Raw genomic sequence first — 25,818 nt, forward strand, 5'->3', positions numbered from 1 at the left:
AGACGACTGTGCCGCTAAAGCGGAGTTATTGAATGCAGTTTTCCGAAATTCCTTCACCAGGTGTGACGTCATAAGCGAGTGACTGCGTGTGAGATCGCTCTCTAAGTTTTCATATATTTTTAGGTTCCAGATACATATTTTAACGGTTTTTGTGATAATATTTACTATATAAGTGACGTATTAGTGGTTTCTTCATTCAGCTCTGCCTTTCTTCTGTTGTGACGTGATATTTGTGAGTGTTTCGTATCGAGCAACTTAACCTCTTGCCTGTGTTTACATTCCGCGCTGACCAGTTGCAGCTGTAGCGGCGCATCGAAAGCTAAGTACTAATTAATTGTTTGTGCATAGTGATTTATTTAGGAACTTTAGTAGTCTTCAACCGGTGTTCGTGGTGTTTTCTGGTGAAATAATTTCAGAAGAACCTTTTGGGAACTGTTTACAGCTCGTTACTGTGTGATTAGACGTTTGATTCTCTTTCTGTATTAGTCTTTTGTTATATTCACATTTGTTGTTTATTAATACTGTTAATAATAGTAGTTACTTCCCTTGTAGAGTAAGTTTGTGATTATTGTAGTCAGGTTTTTAGCATCTTCTTATTGTAGTAGCGGAACTTAGAAAAAGTAAAATTTTACCATGAGTGAGAAGTGTGGGCTTTGCCGTAGGTTCGTGAGTAGTGGATTGCGGTGTGACACTTGTTCGAAGTATTTTCACTGGGGGGAATGCAGTGGGGAAGCCAGTGGGCATTCTGGTGAGATCCTCTCCTGGAACTGCAGGTTATGTAGCAAGAGTAAACTGATAGAGGAGCAGGAGCGTAAGATCTGTGCCCTTCAGGTGCAGTTGAAAAACGCACAGGAGGAGCTAGATAGGATGAGGAGGGAGAAGGGGGTTGGGGAATGGGAGCTGGCTGTTGGCAAGAGATCTGCTAGGAGAAGAAGATTTTCAGATAGTTTTACTATTGGTGTTTACAATAGATATGACCAACTGTCAGAGTCTAGTGGAGAGGAATCTCTAGTAGCTGTAGATGTAGGAAGTATGCAGCAGACCTCAGTAGTTACTGTGCCTAGAACAGTTGCAAAGTCGAAGAGGAAGAAGAAGGTTCTGCTTTTAGGTAGTTCACATGGCAGAGGTGTAGGCCAGCAGTTGCAGGAAGTACTGGGAAGTGAGTACCAGGTCACCAGCATTGTGAAGCCTAATGCAGGGTTGGCTCAGGTGACTGTTAACATAGGGGGGTTATGTAGGGATTTTACTAAAGAGGATCAGGTAGTGATTGTGGGTGGGGCTGGTAATAGTATTGGTAGGGATGGGGAGTATAACATAGATGGTGACCTGGAAAAGATAGCCACTCAGACTGGCAACACGAATGTGCATTTCGTGGAACTGTTTCAGCGTCACGATCGGCCTCATCTTAATACAGCCGTCAGGCGTAATAACATGAGACTTGGGGGTGCGCTGATGACAGAAAGCATGGGTCACATTTCAGTGGTGTCGGTGGAGTCTATCAGCAGGACGGGTTTCACTAGACACGGCCTGCACCTCAACAGGTATGGGAAGGGGAGGTTGGCAAAGCTTATAGGTGACAGCATAGGTGGGGTTGGTGGGATCACTCATGGGAAAATTCCTGCAGTAGTGTGTGTTAGAGCTGCACCTTTTTTAGATTGAAGTCAGCTGATAGGTATTCCTGCTTAAGGGAAGTCTCTCTAACAAGGGAATCACTTTTGACAAAGCTTAGGTATCCGAGTAATGAGGGAATTAGTATATTTCATCAAAATATACAAGGTATTAGGGATAAAGTTAGTGAACTGCTTATAGATGTTGACTCTGAAATTATTGGTATATCTGAACACTTCTTAAATAAGGAGATAATTCAGAGGCTATCTTTACCAGGATACAGGTTGGCTGGCTGCTTTTCGAGGAGCTCTTTGCGGTGTGGGGGAGTAGCCATGTATGTGAAAAACGGCATCGCATTTGAGTCAATTGATGTTTCAAAGTACTGCACTGAAAAGGTGTTTGAATGTTGTGCAGGTGTGGTTAAATTTAACGGAGTTAAACTTGTAACTGTTGTTATTTATAGATCCCCAGACTCCGATTTCACAGCATTTTTGCTAAAGCTAGAGGAGGTTCTTGGTTCACTTTATAGGAAATACAAAAAGTTAGTTATATGTGGTGACTTCAATATTAATTGTATAAGTGATTGTGCAAGGAAGAGGATGCTGGTAGACCTCTTTAATTCATATAATCTTATGCAAACCGTATTCTTTCCAACGAGAGTGCAAGGGAACAGTAGAACAACCATAGACAACATTTTTGTTCATTCCTCATTACTAGAAGGGCATTCTGTTAGAAAAAAGGTGAATGGCCTTTCAGATCATGATGCGCAAATTTTAACTTTAAAAGATTTTTATGCTGCAACTCGTGTTAAATATAGTCATCAGCTGTTCAGGAAAGCTGATCCGGTTGCTGTAGAGACCTTTGTAAACCTTATAAAGGAACAAGAGTGGCAAGATGTTTATAGCGCTGAGACAGTAAACGATAAATATAATGCTTTTCTAAAGACCTTTCTCATGCTCTTTGAAAGTTGCTTTCCGTTACAACGTTTAAAACAGGGTACTAGCACGAACAGGCAGCCTGGGTGGCTGACTAGAGGGATAAGAATATCTTGTAGAACAAAGTGGCAATTATATCAAAACGTTAGAAACAGTCAAAATCTAAATGCAGCAGCCCATTACAAACAGTATTGTAAGGTGCTTAAAAATGTTATTAGGAAGGCAAAAAGTATGTGGTATGCAGATAGAATAGGTAAGTCTCAAGATAAAATTAAAACCATATGGTCAGTCGTAAAGGAAGTTGCTGGTCTGCAGAGACAGGTCGAGGATATAGAATCAGTGCGTAGTGGGAATGTCCGTGTTACTGATAAGTCGCATATATGTACAGTATTTAATAATCACTTTCTGAATATAGCAGGTGAACTAAATAGAAACCTAATTCCAACAGGGAATCATATAGCGCTCTTAGAAAAAAGTGTTCCGAGACTGTTACCTGAAATGCTCCTCCATGATACTGACAAGAGGGAGATTGAGTTAATAATTAAATCACTAAAGACCAAGAACTCTCATGGATATGACGGGGTATCTAGCAGAATACTGAAGTACTGTTCTATGTATGTTAGCCCAGTACTTAGCCATATCTGTAACTTTTCCTTTAGGAGTGGTCGGTTTCCTGATCGATTAAAATACTCGGTAGTGAAGCCACTTTATAAAAAGGGAGACATTGATAATGTTGACAATTTTAGACCTATTTCTATGCCATCGGTGTTTGCTAAAGTTATCGAGAAGGTTGTATATACAAGGTTACTGGAGCATTTAAATTCACATAATTTGCTGTCAAATGTTCAGTTTGGTTTTAGAAATGGTTTAACAACTGAAAATGCTATATTCTCTTTTCTCTGTGAGGTTTTCGACGGATTAAATAAAAGGTTGCGAACGCTAGGTGTTTTCTTTGATTTAACGAAGGCTTTTGACTGTGTTGACCACAAAATATTACTGCAGAAGTTGGACCATTATGGAGTAAGGGGAGTAGCTTACAATTGGTTCGCCTCTTACTTTAAGAACAGAAAGCAGAGGGTAATTCTCCGCAATATTGAGAGTGGTAGTGATGTTCAGTCCCAATGGGGCACTGTTAAGTGGGGCGTTCCCCAAGGGTCGGTGCTGGGGCCACTGCTGTTTCTTATTTATATAAATGATATGCCTTCTAGTATTACAGGTGATTCAAAAATATTTCTGTTTGCTGATGACACCAGCTTGATAGTGAAGGATCTTGTGTGTAATATTGAAACAGTAACAAATAATTTAGTTCATGAAATAAGTTCGTGGCTTGTGGAAAATAATTTGATGCTAAATCACAGTAAGACTCAGTTTTTACAGTTTCTAACTCACAATTCAACAAGAACTGACATTTTAATCAGACAGAATGGGCATGTTATAAGCGAGACGGAACAGTTCAAGTTCCTAGGCGTACGGATAGATAGTAAGCTGTTGTGGAAAGCCCATGTTCAGGATCTTGTTCAGAAACTAAATGCTGCTTTATTTACCATTAGAACAGTATCTGAAATAAGTGACACTTCAACACGAAAAGTAGTCTACTTCGCATATTTTCATACGCTTATGTCGTATGGTATTATTTTTTGGGGTAATTCTTCTGATTCAAAAAGGGTATTTTTGGCTCAAAAACGGGCTGTTCGAGCTATATGTGGTATAAGTTCGAGAACCTCTTGTCGACCCCTATTCAAAAATCTGGGAATTCTGACATTGCCCTCACAGTATATATTTTCTTTAATGTCGTTTGTTGTTAGCAATATTAGCCTATTCCCAAGAGTTAGCAGCTTTCACTCAGTTAATACTAGGCAGAAATCAAATCTGCATGTAGAATGCAGTTCCTTGACTCTTGTGCAGAAAGGAGTGCAGTATTCTGCTGCATCCATTTTCAATAAGCTACCACAAGAACTCAAAAATCTTAGCAGTAGCCCAAACTCTTTTAAGTCTAAACTGAAGAGTTTCCTCATGGCTCACTCCTTCTATTCTGTCGAGGAGCTCCTGGAAGAGCTGAAAAATTAAGCAAATTCCAGTGTTACATTGTTGATTGTCTTCATTTAAACTTATGAATTGTCACCTAAATATGTTTTTTTCTATATTTCATTTTATCTGTTTCTAATATCGTGTTATAATTTCATGTATTGACTCGTTCCATGACCATGGAGATTTCTCCTTAATTTGGTCCCACGGAACAATAAATAAATAAATAAAAAAATAAATAAATAAGGGAAGACGAATGGAATATTCCAGAATTTGAAACACGAACAGCTGCTAGCATGAGTTTCTTAGAAGTAGATACCTTAGGGGTTACGAAGCAACTCAAATCGCTTGATACGAGCAAGTCTTCAGGTCCAGATTGTATACCGATTAGGTTCCTTTCAGATTACGCTGATACAATAGCTCCCTACTTAGCAATCATATACAACCGCTCGCTCGCCGATAGATCTGTATCTACAGATTGGAAAATTGCGCAGGTCGCACCAGCGTTTAAGAAGGGTAGTAGGAGTAATCCATCGAACTACAGACCTACATCATTGACGTCGGTTTGCAGTAGGGTTTTGGAGCATATACTGTATTCAAACATTATGAATCACCTCGAAGGGAACGATCTATTGATACGTAATCAGCATGGTTTCAGAAAACATCGTTCTTGTGCAACGCAGCTAGCTCTTTATTCGCACGAAGTAATGGCCGCTATCGACAGGGGATCTCAAGTTGATTCCGTATTTCTAGATTTCCGGAAAGCTTTTGGCACCGTTCCTCACAAGCGACTTCTAATCAAGCTGCGGGCCTATGGGGTATCTTCTCAGTTGTGCGACTGGATTCGTGATTTCCTGCCAGGAAGGTCGCAGTTCGTAGTAATAGACGGCAAATCATCGAGTAAAACCGAAGTGATATCAGGTGTTCCCCAGGGAAGCGTCCTGGGTCCTCTGCTGTTCCTGAACTATATAAATGACCTGGGTGACAATCTGAGCAGTTCTCTTAGGTTCTTCGCAGATGATGCTGTAATTTACGGTCTAGTAAGGTCATACGAAGACCAGTATCAGTTGCAAAGCGATTTAGAAAAGATTTTTGTATGGTGTGGCAAGTGGCAGTTGACGCTAAATAACGAAAAGTGTGAGGTGTTCCACATGAGTTCCAAAAGAAATCCGTTGGAATTCGATTACTCGATAAATAGTACAATTCTCAAGGCTGTCAATTCAACTAAGTACCTGGGTGTTAAAATTACGAACAACTTCAGTTGGAAAGACCACATAGCCGGCCGCGGTGGTCTCGCGATTCTAGGCGCGCAGTCCGGAACCGTGCGACTGCTACGGTCGCAGGTTCGAATCCTGCCTCGGGCATGGATGTGTGTGATGGTAGTTCTAAGTTCTAGGGGACTAATTACCACAGCAGTTGAGTCCCATAGTGCTCAGAGCCATTTGAACCTTTTTTTTTTTTTGAAAGACCACATACATAATATTGTGGGGAAGGCGGGCCAAAGGTTAAGTTTCATTGGCAGGACACTTACAAGATGCAACAAGTCCACTAAAGAGACAGCTTACACTACACTCGTTCGTCCTCTGTTAGAATATTGCTGCGCGGTGTGGGATACCTACCAGGGACATCGAAAGGGGGAAAAAATGGCAGCTCGTTTTGTATTATCACGTAATAGGGGAGAGAGTGCGGCAGATATGATACGCGAGTTGGGATGGAAGTCATTAAAGCAAAGACGTTTTTCGTCACGGCGAGAGCTATTTACGAAATTTCAGTCACCAACTTTCTCTTCCGAATGCAAAAATATTACCTTGAGCCCAACATGCATAGGTAGGAATGATCATCAAAATAAAATAAGAGAAATCAGAGCTCGAACGGAAAGGTTTAGGTTTTCGTTTTTCCCGATCGCTGTTCGGGAGTGGAATGGTAGAGAGATAGTATGATTGTGGTTCGATAAACCCTCTGCCAACACCGCCGTTTGAGTCTCGTACATATTTCCGTATGGACGACATAGTGATAGACATCCCTGGGGTTGTGAAGCAGCTGAATGGGTTGAAAATAAATAAATCGCCACGTCCTGATGGAATACCAATTCGGTTTTACAGAGAGTACTCTACTGCATTGGCTCCTTACTTTATCATGAATCTCTTGCCCAACGTAAAGTCCCCAGCGACTGGAAAAAAAGCGCAGGTGACGCCTGTATATAAGAATGGTAGAAGGACGGATCCTCAAAATTACAGACCAATATCCTTAACATCGGTTTGTTGCAGGATTCTCGAACATATTCTCAGTTCGAATATAATGAATTTCCTTGAGACAGAGAAGTTGCTGTCGATGCATCAGAACGGCTTTAGAAAGCATCGCTCCTGCGAAACGCAACTCGCCCTTTTTTCACATGATATCTTGCTAACCATGGATGAAGGCTATCAGACGGATGCCATATTCCTTGACTTCCGGAAAGCGTTTGACTCGGTGCCCCACTGCAAACTCCTAACTAAGGTACGAGCATATGGGATTGGTTCCCAAATATGTGAGTGGCTCGAAGACGTCCTAAGTAATAGAACCCAGTACGTTGTCCTCGATGGTGAGTGTTCATCGGAGGTGAGGGTATCATCTGGAGTGCCCCAGGGAAGTGTGGTAGGTCCGCTGTTGTTTTCTATCTACATAAATGATCTTTTGGATAGGGTTGATAGTAATGTGCGGCTGGTTGCTGATGATGTTGTGGTGTACGGGAAGGTCTCGTCGTTAAGTGACTGTAGGAGGACACAGGATGACTTGGACAGGATTTGTGATTGGTGTAAAGAATGGCAGCTAACTCTAAATATAGATAAGTGTAAATTAATGCAGATGAATAGGAAAAAGAATCCCGTAATGTTTGAATACTCCATTAGTAGTGTAGCGCTTGACACAGTCAGGTCGATTAAATATTTGGGCGTAACATTGCAGAGCGATATGAAGTGGGACAAGCATGTAATGGCAGTTGTGGGGAAGGCGGATAGTCGTCTTCGGTTCATTGGTAGAATTTTGGGAAGATGTGGTTCATCTGTAAAGGAGACCGCTTATAAAACACTAATACGACCTATTCTTGAGTACTTTTCGAGCGTTTGGGATCCCTATCAGGTCGGATTGAGGGAGGACATAGAAGCAATTCAGAGGCGGGCTGTTAGATTTGTTACTGGTAGGTTTGATCATCACGCGAGTGTTACGGAAATGCTTCAGGAACTCGGGTGGGAGTCTCTGGAGGAAAAGAGGCGTTCTTTTCGTGAATCGCTACTAAGGAAGTTTAGAGAACCAGCATTTGAGAGTGACTGCAGTACAAGTTTACTGCCGCCAACGTATATTTCGCGGAAAGACCACAAAGATAGGATAAGAGAGATTAGGGCTCGTACAGAGGCATATAGGCAGTCATTTTTCCCTCGTTCTGTTTGGGAGTGGAACAGGGAGAGAAGATGCTAGCTGTGGTACGAGGTACCTTCCGCCACGCACCGTATGGTGGTTCAAATGGTTCAAATGGCTCTGAGCACTATGGGACTTAACTTCTGAGGTCATCAGTCCCCTAGAACTTAGAACTACTTAAAGCTAACTAACCTAAGGACATCACACACATCCATGCCCGAGCCAGGATTCGAACCTGCGACCGTAGCGGTCGCGCGGTTCCAGACTGTAGCGCCTAGAACTGCTCGGCCACTCCGGCCGGCACCGTATGGTGGATTGCGGAGTATGTATGTAGATGTAGATGTAGATGTAGGTCCGAGCATGAGTGGGGGTCGTGTCATCTTTACCATCGATTTCGCTTTGACCGGTCGCGAGTCAGTTTTTCATCGCAGGTTCGGCTATCTAAGTCTTCGCGTCGAGGCGGCAGGGTCACTGTGTGGTCTGTCGATGGTGAGGTACTACGGGGTCGGGAGGTTGGCCCTTACTTGGTGCTCATGCTCAACGCGCGTGAGGTGCTGCGGCCGGAGACGGCGGTGAAGTTGGGTTCTGGCACGACGCGTGGTGTTTGGTTTTGTGCTCACCACGCAGTGGACGTTGAGAAGAAAAACTTGCGCAGCGTCGCCTGGATTAACCTTTCGCCTGGGCATATGGTGTGTTTTTTATTTAAACAGGAGCTATTGTGTGCTTATCTATATTTGTTAATGGTTAACTAATGTTGTCTTAAGTGTGAATTTGGTGATGAGCGTGATATGTTAAAATTATGTCACACCTGGCATGATAACGGGGATTGGGCCTTCTGTCTTAGTTTCCTGCCACTTGATGAAGGATCTGAAACTAAATCTAAGGAAGGCCGGTGAGCTGTTCATTATTGAGTGACTGTATACCTAAAGTTGTTGTAACCTTGGTGATTAAGTACCAAAATTTGCACCACAGTTTACGAGTAACGAAATACTGTCCTCTCTCCTAAAACTACATCAGATTCCATGAAAGTGTAGTTCTGCTGGGCTTTTGCCCGTTTAAAGTAATACGTAGTTGTTACTATCACGTTCCAAGGAAGAATCTTATCTACGCATGTAGTGTTTAAATGAATTCTTAAGCGTTGAGTTAAAAAAAATTATCGAGCTTTCCTATCTTAATGTTATTCTTTATTCTCTTATGTAATATGAATGTGGAATCGCAAGTGTGCTGTTGTAGTTGATTGTTTCAGTTGTGCGGAGCGCAGTGTATTTCGCTCGGTACGGTGAGGCGTGGCACCGGGGCTTGATGAGCTGGCCGTTGCCAGGGCAACTGTGATTCGTTAGACCGGGCTCAATGTTGCTGGCTTTCTGTCTCGATCTCGTCCGTGAGTATTGCTGTTATGTTTGTTCCTGGCTCTATCAGGTCGTTAAGTTTTGTTGCTCGTTCCTCCGTCGCTTTGGCGAATGCACCTTTCGCTCGAAATATGAATTTAAAACTGTAAAACTTTGTTTCACTCTGTAATTAGTATTCCCTTATCAGCGATTTCTTTATTATATTTTTTACCTTGTGTGCGGGTTGTGAACTTTAATTTTTATGAAGGGGGTTTCATGTGCGTATGTTCTCAGGGAATGTTTGGATGCTGAGGCGCTAATTTTTTTTAACTGTTTGTTATCTTAATTAGTGCCTCCCTGTACTGGCATCAACTCGATCATTCCTTAATCAGAAGTTAGTATGCTCAGTGTCTTCATTGCCGAGCGTTGGAGTTTTAGAAGTTGCTTTTATTATTACTTGTGTGCCTTATGTTATGCCTTAATGTTATACCTTGGTATGAATTTATATTACAAAAGAGAAGTCATTGTACAGGATAGTCTTGCGGCTTCAGAGTTTGGCAAGTTTTGATTTTATTATTTACACCAACAGAAATTTGGTTAATGTTTCATGCATTTGTTATGCAGATTTTAACAGGGGTTTAAGAAAAAATTTTGTTGGGCTCCTGTGAGGTTGTTAAATTTGTTTTATTGTATTAAATTGTGCAAGGTAACAAACATTGTTGAACACAAGCTCTGTGTGTTTGATAATTATGGCCATGCTGCTTCCTGTCTTATTATTTGACTCAAGTAGCACGTTCAAGACGTTACTGTGGAAGTGTGCTGGGCCCATAACCCAGAGGTCCGTGGATTGTAACCACGCCCAAGCCCCATTATCATGCCAAGTGCGACATAACTTTGACGTATCACACTCGTCACCAAATTCACACTGAAGACAACATTAGTTAACCATTAACAAATATAGATAAGCACACAATTGCACCCGTTTAAATCAAAAACACACCATATGCCCAGGCGAACGGTTAATCCAGGCGACGCTGCGGCAGGTTCTTCTTCTCAACGTTCACTGCGTTGTGTGCACAAAACCAAACACCACGCGTCGTGCCAACTTCACCGCCGTCTCCGGCCGCAGCAACCCACTCGCAACACGCTCAACGAGCATGTGCACCAAGTAAGGGCCACCCTCCCGACCCCGTAGTACCTCGCGACCGACGACCACACAGTGGTCCTGCTGCCTCGACGCTGCACACTTAAATATCCGAACCCGCGATGAACAACTGACTCGTGGCCGGTCAAATCGAAACTGATAGCAAAGATGACACTACAAGAAAGGGGTACTGGCGCCAGCCGCTCGACGTATCAGCGTGCTTCGTCACTTCAAATCATTCGCTTCTAGTGAACCAGTGGCGTGCCTTTACCATCTCAAGTGCCGATTAGCACTGACGATAGAAATGTGTGCCTTAGAGGAGCTCCTCGAACACTACACCCAATTCGTCGTAACAGTCTACACGTAGTGACTGTGCTAGTTGGACTGCTGGTAGCACGTGGGAACTCACGAGTGACTCCTTCCGCTGATTTCATGCGATTTTTTTACAAGCGCTCGTCGCAGTGCTCGACGGTTCATGTTCGTCAGTACGTGACAATGCCTGGTTTTGGTTTAGGCCTCGCAGAGTGACCGAGCGGTTAGATGCGCCATGCCACGGATTGCGTGGCTCCTCCCGCCGGAGGTTCGAGGCCTCCTTCGGGCGTGGGTGTGTGACTTGTTCTTAGCATAAGTTCGTTTAAGTTAGTTTAAGTAAAGTGTAAGTCTAGGGACCGATGACCTCAGCAGTTTGATCCCTTAGGAATTCACACACATTTGAACATTTGACAACGTCTGGTCTACGTTCGATATCACTGAGTGAAACCTGGTAGTCAAGGAAGGCAGGATTCGGTTACGATTGTGGACGGGGCCGTAATCAGTTACTATTGGTTCCCTTTTGCAATTACACACATTTATTTTAAACGGTAATTCCAGACTCAGCAATAATAGGATATCACACGTTATTAATGAAGGAATAAACAACTGCGTAATTAATAGTGCTTTCAGTGCGTTACAATTTACCAAATGAGCATAAAATACAGACACAGCAAACAATGTTTTAAAAACAAGCCAATGTGATCCCAATTAGAATTTTAAGGTAACTAACCACAGTCACGGCTGAAGGCCTTTAATGCCAAAACGACAATTATAAAAAATTTAACAAACACACTGTAAAATAGCAATGCAATAGCAAGGTTAATTTAAAAAGACAGGCAACTGATCACCAAACGGATGACACAAATGTTGGTAAACTTGATAGTACAACCATTTAAACCTGCTGTAACGCCAAGAATGACAATTATATATAAAAATTAAAAAACATACAGTAAAACATCAAATACAACAGCAAAGATTAATTTAAAAGGACAAGCAACTGATCACCAAATAGGTGAGACAAAATGATGGTAAACTTGGTAGCACAATCATTTAAACCTTCTGTAACGCTAAGAATGGCAATTATATAAAAAAATTTAGAGACATACAATAAAACAGCAAATACAATAATAAATCACAAGGGCCAGTCACAGACGGTGCACCAGGAATCGACCTCTGAGTAGGTCCTGAAAAAAAAAAAGAACACTCTCACGAGCGATGAGATAGGCAGCCAAGAGTTGCATTCACTTCACAAGATGGTAACTCAGTCTAACTTATGACTAATGATAGTCTTACTGAGGCTACCTGACGTCCAGTAAACCATATGCAAGGATGTAAAAATACGCCAAAGCCGGAACCCCGTGGTCTGGACTCCAACCGCAGAATACTGTGCTTAGAGCGCCAGCAACGGAAAAGGAATCACTACCACCGGAGTAGAAGAATCGTCAACCAACCTACAATCAAGAAAGCTGTCAAAACTACTCGCCTCACCGGACAGCAGCGGCAAGGCGAGGAAATGTACACTGCCGTTACATACACTAACCCCCAGGTCAGGTAACTGGGGCGTTAGCGGCCACGAGGCAGGAAAAATACCGCTGGTTGAACTTAACAAATAGTAACAAACTTAACACAATAGATAGGAATTAGAAGTCCAGAAAATCTAATCAGATCCGCCCTCCCCAAGCACTCCAGTCGCTGCTCTTCGCCTCAACAACACTACGAACAGCAACACGAACCCAAGACACTGGAGAATCGCAAGATCTCACAATGGTGGAGGTTTCTGTACTTGAATCCAAATGCTCTCAAAACTTGCAGGATCCGGTTTACGACGAGGTCGTGCACCCTCGTGACCACAGTCTTTCAATCCGGCAGTTCATGCACGCCGCCAGCGGTCCTGGCGTGTTCTCGCACTGCGCCGACTTGGCTCCTCCTCAGTCCCCAACTGAACTGCACACTGACAGGACCCGGAAGAACCACGACGTTGCCCCAAAGATAGAGCCACAGTTAGTACACATCGATAACCACCACTGCTGCCACTAGCACACGGGCAACGCTTGCGAAACCAAGTGGCATCGGTTAACACAAGAAGAAGACAAACAACCGCAACCATGTCAACTAAACGATACAGTCTGGCCTCCTACAAATAGCACCAACGCGAGCCACAGCGCGGCTCACTGAGCTTCCTTGACCGATCCTTTCTGTTTTACTACTTCTCTACAGCCAACACAACACTCCTTTCATAGTGGCAGGTTTGCCTCTCGTGACATCTGGTGGCCATTTCGCATTACATTGGGGCTGTCCGTGTACATTCTCTGCAAACTACAGTGAAGTGGACGGCAAACGTGAAAATCTCCTCGGGTTGCTGCCGGATCTTAAACGTGATTCAGTATTTCCGTTATCCAACTGTCCGCCAGTCTTCAGCAGCAGCACCGTTTTCCTGAGGGTAGTGCACAGTTGGATTGCCGAAATATTGAATCATGTTGATTTTAAGATCAGGCACCAAACCCGAGGAGACTTCAAGGCTTATTACGCTGGGAAAGTCTACGAAGTCACAGAGGATATTTAGTACTGAACCACGTGTTAGTGACTCTACCCATTCGAATCACATAAAGACACCGGGAAGAACGTTTCACTGTCTCACTGCACGATATAATGAGTCCAGTCTTGCGAAAAATGAGCTTCTCCTAGCATTTTTGTTTTTCAAATAACTTACAGGAATGCAGATGACTAACTTTCCCGACAGCCGAACGAAAGAGATCGCTACGCGTGGCAACTGGTACCCTTGGAGGACGGGGCTACGTCAACGGAACCAAACGATGACGAGTGCAGAAGGATAACACTCCCCGTAAACATCTAGCCATCACACAACCAAAGATCGCACTTGTCAATATTGTCGATAGTGAAATATTGACAACGGTTGAGCAGACAGCCGCAACTATCCCACTTTTTTCCTTGACCAGTGAGAGAGCAGGAGTTCAAGCAGAAAGAACTCCTTTCGCTATACCACCTACATTATACGACCTATTGTTAGTAATGTACGTGCTCCGACATATCATGTAGCAAATCACCCTCGTTCTATGTTTAGCCGACTAGTATATCAGTATGTAAATCACGCAAGGAATTCAGCAGATCTCATAGTACGATATAAGTGACTGCTTTTGACGAGTGATGTGACGCCTTTCTTCTCTCTACTTCCAATGATGTCGAATTAACTAACCTGATTCAACATGTGTCGACTTCCACTTACTTTTTATTCAGTAACCAGCTCCATGAGCAGCTAGAAGTAGCATTGGAATGGGGAACCTTTTGTCACCTATTGTTGCCAATCTTACTATCTACGATTTCAAGGGACATGCTCTGGAGTTGGCCGCATTGAATCGTGCATGCTTTTGTAGATATGCAAACGACACTTTTGTTATTTTTTCTCATGGCAGCGAGGAACCGCACAGACCTTTAGAACATATCATTTCCAACCACCTAAACATTTGCTTCATTAGAGACAGAAAAGCATGGCTGTTTCCCGTTCCGTGATATGTTGGTCCGGAGGAAGGACGATGACACGTTGGGAGACGCCCTTTATAGCATGGCAGCTCACACTGATTTCTATATTCAGACTGGTAGTGCTCGCCATTCAGCTCAGTATCAAGGGGTACTTTGTTTATTGGTTCCTACAGCCCACGTCATTTTATAAAAGAATGGTTCGAATGGCTCTGAGCACTATGGGACTTAACATCTGAGGTCATCAGTCCCCTGGAACTTAGAACTACTTAAACCTAACTAACCTACGGACATCATACACATCCATGCGCCAGGCAGGATTCGAACCTGCGACCGTAGCGGTTGCGCGGTTCCCGACTAAAGCGTCTAGAACCACTCGGCCACATCGGCCGGTGTCATTTTAGATAATGAAAGTTTGGCTTCTGAGTTATCCCATCTTTAAATTGTCTTCTGCCAAAAACGATATAGCAAGGCAAATCAGACGCGTGTTGCGCTATCGACCAACAGTGAATCGGGTAAATGATGAGAATAATGAGAAGACGTCTAAGTCAGCTTATTTGCCTTGCGCAGATAGTATTTCGAGCAGGAAGGGCTATTAGGGTCAAACGGTCCGTCGACAACACGGTAATTAGAGACGGAGCACAAGCTCGGATTCCTCCACCGAGGGAGAAAGAACTCAGCTCTGCCCTTTCAAAGGAACCATTCTGTCATTTGCCTGGAGTGATTTAGGGAAATTACAGAAAATCTAAATCTGGATGACGGGGACATGTCTGAACCATCCTCGCCAATGCGAGTCCACTGTGCTAACCTCTGCGGCACTTCGCTCGGTCCCGTATTATGTAGAAACACGGCGTGAAGTGTGTTTTTCGAACTCCATCTGAAGTTAGGGCCTTTTTGGAACTCGGATTGGTTTTCTTAGGCGAACGTGTACCGTGCTCTTTGCAATTGTGGAAAGTCACGACATTCATCAGCTCATCCACACTGTTGAGACAGAGGCAAAGTGCGTAAGCGTCATTCACGCTCACAATAGTTCAAGAAATTGTGATTGCGAATCATTACCTTGACAGCAGTTATGCGATGAAATATAGAAGCACAGAGAATCTGGCGTTCAATTCCAGTTCAGGGCCAGAGTTATTACGGAATCTGTTGAGATTAAACTAGCAAGTGACCTTACAAATATAGACAGAGGCTTTTGCTTATATTATTCCTGGAACACAGCTCTCCCCCTGATCAAACAACAGAGAAACGGAGTCAGCACTAGTGAGAAATTAGTGCTGACTCCGTTCCTCTAATTGCTCACTCGTTGTTAATTAATATTTCACAGTCGATAACGTCGCCTATTGGTCACCTCTGGTTGTATGATGGCGATAGTTGTGTGAGTGTCGTCTTTCTGCATATACCATCTTTTGGTTCCTGGTTGACCTGGCACTGCCTGGCGAGGGTTTAAATTTCCATTCACAGTGATTACGCGTTCATTCGTGCCTTCAAAATTACGGGGTATCCACCTGTCGCAGCATCGAAGATTGTCGCAAACGTTATCTGGGTGCGTTCTCATAGGTTATTTGAATAATCTAAACTTTTCTTTGCCATCCCTACAGGAGCAATACGTAGGGGGCTGAAGTATATTATTAGATCCTACGAAACTGGTTTTTGAAACTTTTTAAGTAGGTTTTCGCGGAATGGATGGCGTCCGCCACAAGCGTCTACTAGTTCAGTTTTTCCAGCATTTCCGTGAATCGAGCAGACCAGCGTATCCGTGCTGCCATTCTATGTATACGCTGAATATCCCCTGTTAGTCCTGTTCGATATGGGACTCAAACATTTGAACAATGTTCCATGATGGGACGCGCACGTGTTTGGTAAGCAGTCTCATTTGCGGACTTACTGCCTTTTCAAGGTATAACGCCGATGAGTCGAATTCTGCCACCTGCTTTACCAACGAATGAGCTGATGTGATAATGTCATTTCGTACCCATATAAACTGTTACACCCAAATTATTTGTATGAGTTGATTAATTCACATTATGACTCACTGATATGGTAGTCAAAGGATACTACTTATTTCTGTTCTATTCGCGACTGGAACAGGAAAGGAAATGACTGGGAGTGGTACGAGGTACTCTCTGCCATGCTATGTTCGGTGGCTCGCGGAGTAGATATGTAATGCAGGTGTTTTTTGAAGTGCTCAATTTCCGAAGCGACGTAAAGTGGAAATGAGACACAAATGGTTGTGCGGAACTACGTAGTTTTAGTCACTTCTGTAAACCTAGGGACATTTACAAAAATGACGAGAACTCAAAAAATTATTTCAGTCGGATTCGGACGACTTTGTAAAAGTGTCGACTATACAACACAGTGTACGTGAAACCTAAGACATAATGGTAGACAAAGAATTAACGTTGTAGCGTGTAAAATGTTTTGAATGTACCAAACGATGCGTCAGTCTTGCACTGAACAATGAATGTTCCTGTGATGTGTGATAATCCCGAGTAGTTATACGGTGAGATTTTACTTGTATTGCACAAAACGACGTGAATACAAAATGTGACAACCGTAGGTAGCAACGCAGCACGAACAGGGATGTGTGATGCTGTCTCTATGATCTCCGGGCGGTGTGTGCCAACCCTCTTGTCGCTGATAGCGAAGATCTGGGGAGTGTGAGTACGAGCTGCAAAGAGCCTTCTGAAAGCAGCTCACCTCATTGATCAGTAGTAAAAAACACTAGTGAAAAACTGAATTTCTTCTAAGGATTCTGACAGAGTGCCCTGAACTAGAGATCACAAGTGAGACAATCACATCTACTTCTAAATAATTATGAAAAATTCGCCTCGATTGCACAAACTACCTAGTGTTTACCTAGGTTTCAGCGTGGGTAACCACGCCTTCTTCAGAACAAATATAAAACAGCTTGCCTAAATAGGCATAGTTTTATATTTGTTCTGAAGAAGGCGTGGTTACCCACGCTGAAACACAGGTAAACACTAGGTAGTCTGTGCAATCGAGGCGGATTTTTCATAATTATTTCGATACTTACGATTGCTGACGCGCTGCAATGCTGAAAGTTCTTAACATCTACTTCCACACCTAAACACCGCAAGCGACGTCACGGTATGTCGCGCAGAATACTTCCGGTACCACTATCTTTCCCCCTTTTTTATTCCATTACCAAGCAAGGTGCGGGAAGAATGATTGTCGGTAAAGCGGCGAATGACTTCTAATTTCTCTGATTTTCTCGTCTTACTCATTTCGCGAGACGTGTGTAGAAGGAAATAACATGTTGCCCGATTCTTCATGGAACGTTCTCTCTGGAAATTGCAACAGTAAACCTCTGCGTGGTATACAACGCTTCTCTTGTAGCCTCTGCTAGTGAATTCATTGAGTTTCTCTGTAACGCTCTTACGCGGGGTAAACGAACTATTGACAAAACGCACCGCTCGTCCATCTTCTCTATCTATTTTATTAACCTTACCTTTTTAAGGATCCCAAAATGATGGACAGTACTCGAGGATGGGTCGAAGGAGTACGTAGTAACCATCTTCTTTCGAGGAAGCATTAAATTTTCTTAAGATTCTCCCATTGCGTCTCAATCCGGCATCTGCTCTTCCTACTATTGGTGAGTCACACGTGGTGATCTAGAAGTGTGGAAAAAAACCGAAAACGAGCGTGCCTGGAAATCAAAAGGTCATAGGATAGAATACCGATGGAGCCACGGATTTTTAAGTCTGCGTTCTAACCTAGCATTCGCGTCTCAACGATGTGAGGAGTAGCCAGAAATAAGATGTGGTTCGAATTCCACGTTAAACTGCAGGTCCCCTTTCCCCGATTGGATAGTGTAGGTTACGGACACACAACTCGCTGAAGTGGCACCCAGCTGAAAGACTTGCACCACGTGGTGCTCACGCACTATTCGTATGATGAGGTTATTCGAATCTGGTCGCTCAGGACTGTTACTCCTGAGTGTTTAAGGTAGCTGCTGCTTCCAGTGTTTTGTTGCCAATAGTTTAATCTATTTACGCGAAGTAAGTGACATCTATTTACATTCAGGATCAACTGTCAAATCCTGCAGGAGTCTTAGATATTCTGCAGGTCTTCTTGCATTTCGCCACTGTCTACACTCGTTGGAATCTTGCTAAAGACAACAGAACCGTCCTGTTGTAGATCACCTCTCCTCGTCTGTTGCAAGGAATGTTTCTCACTATACGATGACCTGTGCACTAATTTCTATCATCTTCACGTACGTTTATCACAGCGTGTTCACTCATTAATTTTACTACTGTTTGAACAATATTGTACTTGCGTTCTTACAATGGTTTTGATGAAGTTAGCATATTTTACTTTACAATAGCGCCGTTTAACATTCTTTATTTTTCTCTCTGACTACTTCCGCCCCCTACCAAAGCATTTCCACTTATTGGCCGCTTATGCCGCAAGCGTACTTGCATCTCGGTGCACGCACCACCTGCCTTGTTTTTCTGGTGTTCACACTCTCCTTATCCTATCAGACGGCGTGCAGCTCCTAATGTGACATGACACTTTATTTGGTTGGTTTTATTTCTGGATTTGAACCATTATTATTTCGCAGGCCCTATCAATAGGGGCCAGTATACTAAATAATGTATACAACGATGTGCGCTGCCACCAAATTTTCATTGAAAAAATATCAGATCGCTTCATCATTTGGTGTTTTCCCAGTGCGAAATTTTAGCGTACCAGTTTTTATTCTTTTGGTTATTTTTAATGACGTATGTGATATTCCCACTCCTTTGTGGGGATCTAGTCTCTGCATGAGGCGTAATTTTGACGTGTATGTTTCCTGGTTGGAAGCTATCGCTGCTAAATTGTCTTCGGGTTACATGGAGAAGACAGGTTTACATCCGTCGAAACCACGGTCAAAGGTTGAATAAAATCATATTCTGTTTCAACTGGTTGACTCCTACAGACATTCATTTATCTGTCTTTTATAATTCTATGAGGCCCACGTCTTACAATTAATTAAATCACCGTGTAGCCTCTTTGCATAGGGTGAGAGAGATACAGAACATGATTTTTCATTCACGTCCGTATATAGCAAATTCACCGATCAGCATAAATTTGTAAATGGATTAGTTCACATATATAAATAACGGAAGAAGAATTTATTTCAACTTTATGGTTTGTCTTCGGTTGGAGCAAGTAAATCAAGAACACTCCAATTAACCACTCATGTTACTGTTGTGTTTGACTTTGGTTTCTTTTTCCGCGATAATATTCAAGTGCTTGTGCCTCTTGTAATGGAGACTATGTATGAGAGAACTCGTCACAAAAGCGTGTAATTCAATGAGCAGGTAAACACAATTTTTTTCCTTTGATGTCGTCCTCATCTCCGTAAAGAAGAAGACAACTGGATATCGAAAGAGCAGAACACGTCGTTGCCTCCCTACAGATCGTAGAGGAAAATATCTTTAAATTGTAAAAGCTTGAAACGTGCTATGCTGGAGGCTTAAAAATGATACTGATACACCACAGTCCGCGAAAAGCCTCACCGAGACTTCAGATTTACCCACTACATCATTTATGTAATTTGTACATAGTAACAGCCCTGTAACATTCCCTTGGAGTACTCCAGAAATTACATTTGGCGATTTTGTTCCGTTAAGATCAACGTTTTGAGGTTTTATTTTGTAGGAAGTATTGTTGCCTTATAGAGAGATTTTTCTGTTGGCTTTAGGAGAGCATACGTACCAAGAAAAATCGGGCAACGTCTTGATCTCTCCCACAAACGGCTCACAAAACGATCAAGATGAGAAGAAGAGGAAAATTGGAGCTCATGCAGAGGTTTGCCACCAGTCGTTCTTCACACACAACATTCGCGAATAGAAAAGGAAAAGAAAGGGTGACTTATGGTCGTGCCGAAAGTATCATCCGCCGCCTACCGTAAGATGGCTACAGTATACAGGTAAAAATATATTGTGTTCAACCATCCCATTTCGGTAGAAGGCAAATGGGTTTTTACAGTAATAATTGGTAGCATTCAACCGTAATTTTTGTCCTACACACAATTCAACAATGCGTTTCGAGAAATAATGCTTTCATCATTACGTTGTAAGATCTATGTCATGGGATTAAAACGCTAAAAATTCTACCAACACAATTGCGGCTGTCAAAAAGTAAAATGGAATAAAAACAGACTTCTTTTGGTAGGCGTCCCATTTCACACTGCACACTGCACCAGACTGCGTTCTGCTGTCTGCTGTGGGGTCCAAGAGTGAGAGGCTGAACACGTCCGCGGAATTAACAGCGTGAGTGCAGTTGTTGGCTCAACCAAATGCTGTTCTATTAGTTGCCTACGTTTCCTCATTTCCTGAGGGTGTGGTCCTCATCTTATGGCTACTTCGTAATGTAATGAAAGACGAGGACACGTATTCCAGTGTATTTTTATTTCCTTTTTTCTTTTGACTGCCGTAGTTGTGATGTTAGACTTTTTAGAGGTTTAACCTCACGAGCTAAGTTTTACAACCTGATAATGAGAGCATTGTCTCTCGAAACGCATTGTTATGTATGGAACACAAATTACGGTTGAATGGAACCTATTATTACTGTAAAAATATAACAATCTTTACCTCACATCCGTAACGAACGATATTAAAAGGCAAATTAGTTCTTGAATTAGACACTTCAAATAGGCGCTTACATTCAACTTTAGAACTTGCCGGACTTCAGAAGCCAGCTTGCGAGCTCCCCACACCATTCTGAAATAGAAATGGGGAATAGGTGACCTACACGTCCGATTCTGTCGACGTGTCTGCTGTTTACTGGAACTGATGATGACCACGACAGTTGCAACACCAGAAACGTCAGTGAGTAACGATATTTTACATACTGTGCGTATGCAATAAAACATTGTGACTATATAACTGTAGGTAATCTGGAGCTCTACAGTGCCAACTTTAGCACACAGAACTGACGGCTCTGGTAGCAACAACTTCTCTAACTTGCCTGAACCTCTAGTCGTACTGACTGTAAAGTTAGATGGCAGGTATGGGTACTTCATCCCATGCTTTTCCAACTCTACGCCAGTGTCTGTCAATCATAGTAAGTGGCGTCAACTCAAGGCCACAGACTTACCGTGAGTGAGAGATCAGGAGGACGAGCCGGCCAGGACATCAGTCGAACACCTTTTGTGCTGAGGTGGGTCGGAACTGCATGGACAAAATGTAAGCTATGTTTCCTGGTTGAAAGACAATGTCATGGAGACTTGGAAGACAGGGCGCAGCAACCAGCCTTAAAATGTGAATAATTTAACGTCCGCTGTCCGAATTAATGTCAACGAAATCGAGAGGTGACCTAACTGTGTAACCATTGGTACCCATCCCATCAAGCCGTGTTCTGGTCCAGATAACGACGACAAAAATTAAAGCAATCTCTCGACATTCGTCCTCCTCGGAGCTTTTACAGACGAATGCGTACGCCGTTATGCTGTACCCGTGACACAGGATTATTTTGGAAAGACGTACCTTCCTGCCCGCATCTCGTGGTCGTGCGGTAGCGTTCTCGCTTCCCACGCCCGGGTTCCCGGGTTCGATTCCCGGCGGGGTCAGGGATTTTCTCTGCCTCGTGATGGCTGGGTGTTGTGTGCTTTCCTTAGATTAGTTAGGTTTAAGTAGTTCTAAGTTCTAGGGGACTTATGACCACAGCAGTTGAGTCCCATAGTGCTCAGAGCCATTTGAACCATTTTTGAACGTGCCTTCCTCTGCTGCCGTTCAAATGAAACTGTGACAGAGGTCGCAGCGCAGATTGTCCCTAATGCTCCAACGTCGTCGCATTATACTTAAGGATACTTGCCTGGCTGCAAAATAGGTTCTTTTCTCGTATCAAGGTACGTGACATGGTTTCTCCGTCCTGCAGGGCTGAGCGAACAATGTGTCTGTCCTCTCTGCCGCTATTTAGGTGGGATCACTGAAAACCTGCATGATGTTGAGTGCCGATTCCATATTCGCATGACGTGGGATTTCTACTAACGTGACCGGTATTATCGCTGAACGATAAACCTCAGACTCGATATATCACGATTCTGCCGATTGTCGAATTCCAATAGGGGAAGATTGTTGCTATACCGACAAGTTAAGAGATTTTTCGTTTTGTTTTGGAATCTGACAGTCCCATGGAAAAATTTATGACACGACTTGTGATCCAGGACGCATAGCTCTATCAGAAAAACAGAAAAATGTTGGATACGTTCGGAGCTAGATAAATATTTTCTCTAGGCTGCACCCTGTTGGTGGCCAACGACCTTTCCGCAGTGGTAACACCGGTGCCCGTCAGATCGCTGAAGTTAAGCGCTGTCGGACTTGGCTAGCACTTGGATGGGTCACCGTCCGGGTCTCTCGAGTGCTGTTGGCAAGCGGGGTGCACTCAGCCCTTATGAGGCGAACTGATTGAGAGGTAGTGGCACCGGTCACGAAAACTGACAACGGCCCGAAAGCAGTGTGCTGACACATTCCCCCTACGTATCCGCATCTGGTGGATGACGGCTAAGGGCTGACGATGACATAGCGCTCCATCGCTACTATTGGCTTTCCAAGGCCTGTTCTGACCGGGTTTGTTTTGTTAACACCCTGATGATATTGCCCAGAGTACATGAGTAATGTCGACACCCTTACTGGGTAATGTAAACAGTAAGAAATACAAACAAAATAAAATTTCTGTTGTAAGAGGCAACACATTTTATTGACTTAACATGTATCAGAAAACGTACGCAGATCCGTCTGACAAAAGCGTTCAAGTTGGAAAAAATAAATCAACTTCACTTTACTGAAACCTAGAACTCCGTTGAGACTTGTTGGTGGTGGTTTTAGTAAGCTTATTTTAAGATTTCTCTTTTTAAAACCAGAAATCCAGTTTTCTCCAGCCATCTTGGTTATGTTGTTGAAGCTGTGCTTAAGGCCTAATTTTTTTGGCAAGGACATAGGCAATTCGCCACAACTCAGCCGAAGGAAATACCATAGAATAATTGTGCCAATGTAGTCACATGCTTGATTAATTCCAGTTCTTGTTTAGCAGTAAATAACAGATCTTCTTCCCAGTAAGGGTTTCTTGTCTGAATTTGATTTTAATAGATTATAAAATGTAATTTTGGTATATTCGGCTCCTCTAATATGTTGTTCAGTGATCTCCCTGACTTCACTACACTGAATGCCTTTTCTGGGGTTTTCATCAGTCCAGTTCGCCCTCTCAGATTTTCGTTTTCTTGTCCTGGCCATCTGAAATTAGATATAAGACGTTACTTAAGTGAAAGTAACTTTTTCTGACGTTTAGAGCAAGAGGAAATATCAGCGCTCTGTCCGTTACTCAACCACATTCGTCTGTCGATATTACCCTGCTCAGACTTCAAGACGGAAGCCAGGCTCCAACCGTTTTGCTAATTCTCCAATAATAGCAAACCCATGCTAAAAGGCTCACTAGAACAAATACTATCTATCTACATTATAGTTATTAGTATTTAAAAAAGTATTGCAATGCTTACCTCAGTTTCAGCATAAGCCAAAAATATCAAAATTTAAGAAAAATCAATTTGTAGCGGCACAATAATACTGTCGCCTGTGCACCCAGCTTCTGGCATCGTCCGCTATGCTGCAGCACTGTCTCCCACTGCAGCGCTGCTCACAAGGGAAGCTCCCCATCGCACCCCCACCCCCACCCCACCCTCAGGTTTAGTGGTAAGATGGCCCAGTGGACAGAATAGTGAACGGTCCAAGGACAAGAAGTGCATTAAAGAGCAGCCTGGGACAACAATGGCTTCTTGTGTAAGTGGTCATAGTGTTGGCCCGCCAAACGGCCGAGCCCTATTCAAAACTCTCGCATATACTTTCTTTTTCTTTTTTTTAACAGCGTTATGAACTGTCCGTCCGGTCATTGAAACGTTTGTTCTCTTTCGGTAGCCTTGGCAGTTGTTATACTATACACTGGTTACAGAATATGAGTCATGTGGTAAGAATATATTACCGTCGCAAGTAAATGTGATGAATAATGAGAGAAGGTGAAATACCACATAGACGTCTCACAGAAATGAAAACAACAAACAAACGGGTGTGTACTATGTTATAACAAAGGAATTAAAGGGTCCAGATTTCCAAACCGGAATGCAACTTCAAAAACGTTAAAAACATAGGTTTTGACAGAGAACAGAGAAACTGTGTGATTGTGAAACTGTTGCGTTCATTTGTTGCAGCTTATGTGACAAACTACTATGTTATCATTTCCTTAGGAGTGATCACATTCACATTCATACCAACACCTATATCGGGCAAGGAGGCATATATCACTCACTTACCAATCGTACAAATCAAGTGCGTCGATAAGAGATTCCTATCATATGACACATTAACGGTCACTAATGCTGTGTATGACACGCCACTCGCGTTTTCCGTTGGAGGATACGGTTGATTTGTCGCCTTGTCATCAAACGTTTCCGGTTCCCATTCGAAAGCCACTTCCTTTCGGTTGCTAATAGAGTAGTCGCGCAGAATTAACCGGTGTTATAGGTCCCTATCTTACAACTTGCTGTTGCAAACGGATGTTACACCACAACGCAGACACAAATTTGAATAAAGTGAACAGCGGAAAAAAAGGGCAACGGGGAGATGTGAACACGGCTTGTCCACTTGCTAGTCCAACATCGTAACGACTTTTTTTATCTGATTTTGTTCGACATTGTTCGTTGCGGGCGTCCCCTGACACCCGCTGAAGTTCATTGTTGATCCATTCACTCTAGAGTTGGGCAAACTGGAACACGTAACTGTTTCGAAACAAATGAAACAGTACAATGTAATGTTCCGATACGCTGATTCGAAACAGTGAAACAGTTTGTGTTTTGTAATCTAATAAACCTACACATTTTATCATCTTGAATGTCTACTGTATAAGTATGTCCATATAAACACAAATGAGGTGCGAGAGCGCTAATCATGTCGCAGAAAGTATGAAACTATCACTTAGGCGTCTTGGCAGTTTCGTATTTCCTGCAGCAAATGCGCTGCTTTCGTGTCGCATGACTTTCATACTTTTCAGTTGGCTGAGGACAGCCATAGCTGAAGACAGAAGAACCACCACGAACGGAACTGGAGGTGGGAGCAAACTGCAGAAACAACGGATATTCTACTGGGAGTCCCACATTCCGTTAGTATGGGTAATATACCCATCCTGCTAATTTCCATCTACACAAAGGGAATCATTGTGGATAATAGGTACAGTGACTATAGACTCACAAATAACGCCAAATAATTCGAATAAATAACAAAATATAACAGAAAATTTTGTCTTTCAAGGTGTATCGAACCGTTACTATAAATTCACCATGCTTCCCAGCCCTTCCCGTTCACCATTACACTATCAGTGATTTGTCAAACAGATTGCTTGCAATTATACCTACATCAAATTTATGTATAAGTCTAATAACTGTCACTCTACGCCTTTTTTTATTCAAAATGTTGTAGGCTTACTTGCGTTTCTTAATATGATTACTGTACATGAACAGAGAAGCGTATGTTATAAAAAAAAGTGTAATTTAACTGAATGATTTTCACATATTTATTATTTTGAA

General features: G+C 42.8%; 1 pseudogene; it reads left to right on the forward strand.

The window, feature by feature from the left end:
- Window positions 1-22,500: 22,500 nt before the first annotated feature.
- On the forward strand, window positions 22,501-22,619 carry LOC126253793 (5S ribosomal RNA; annotated as a pseudogene).
- The last annotated feature ends 3,199 nt before the right edge of the window (window positions 22,620-25,818 follow it).

The sequence above is a fragment of the Schistocerca nitens genome, chromosome 4, assembly GCF_023898315.1.
Source record: "Schistocerca nitens isolate TAMUIC-IGC-003100 chromosome 4, iqSchNite1.1, whole genome shotgun sequence".
Lineage (NCBI taxonomy): Eukaryota > Metazoa > Arthropoda > Insecta > Orthoptera > Acrididae > Schistocerca > Schistocerca nitens.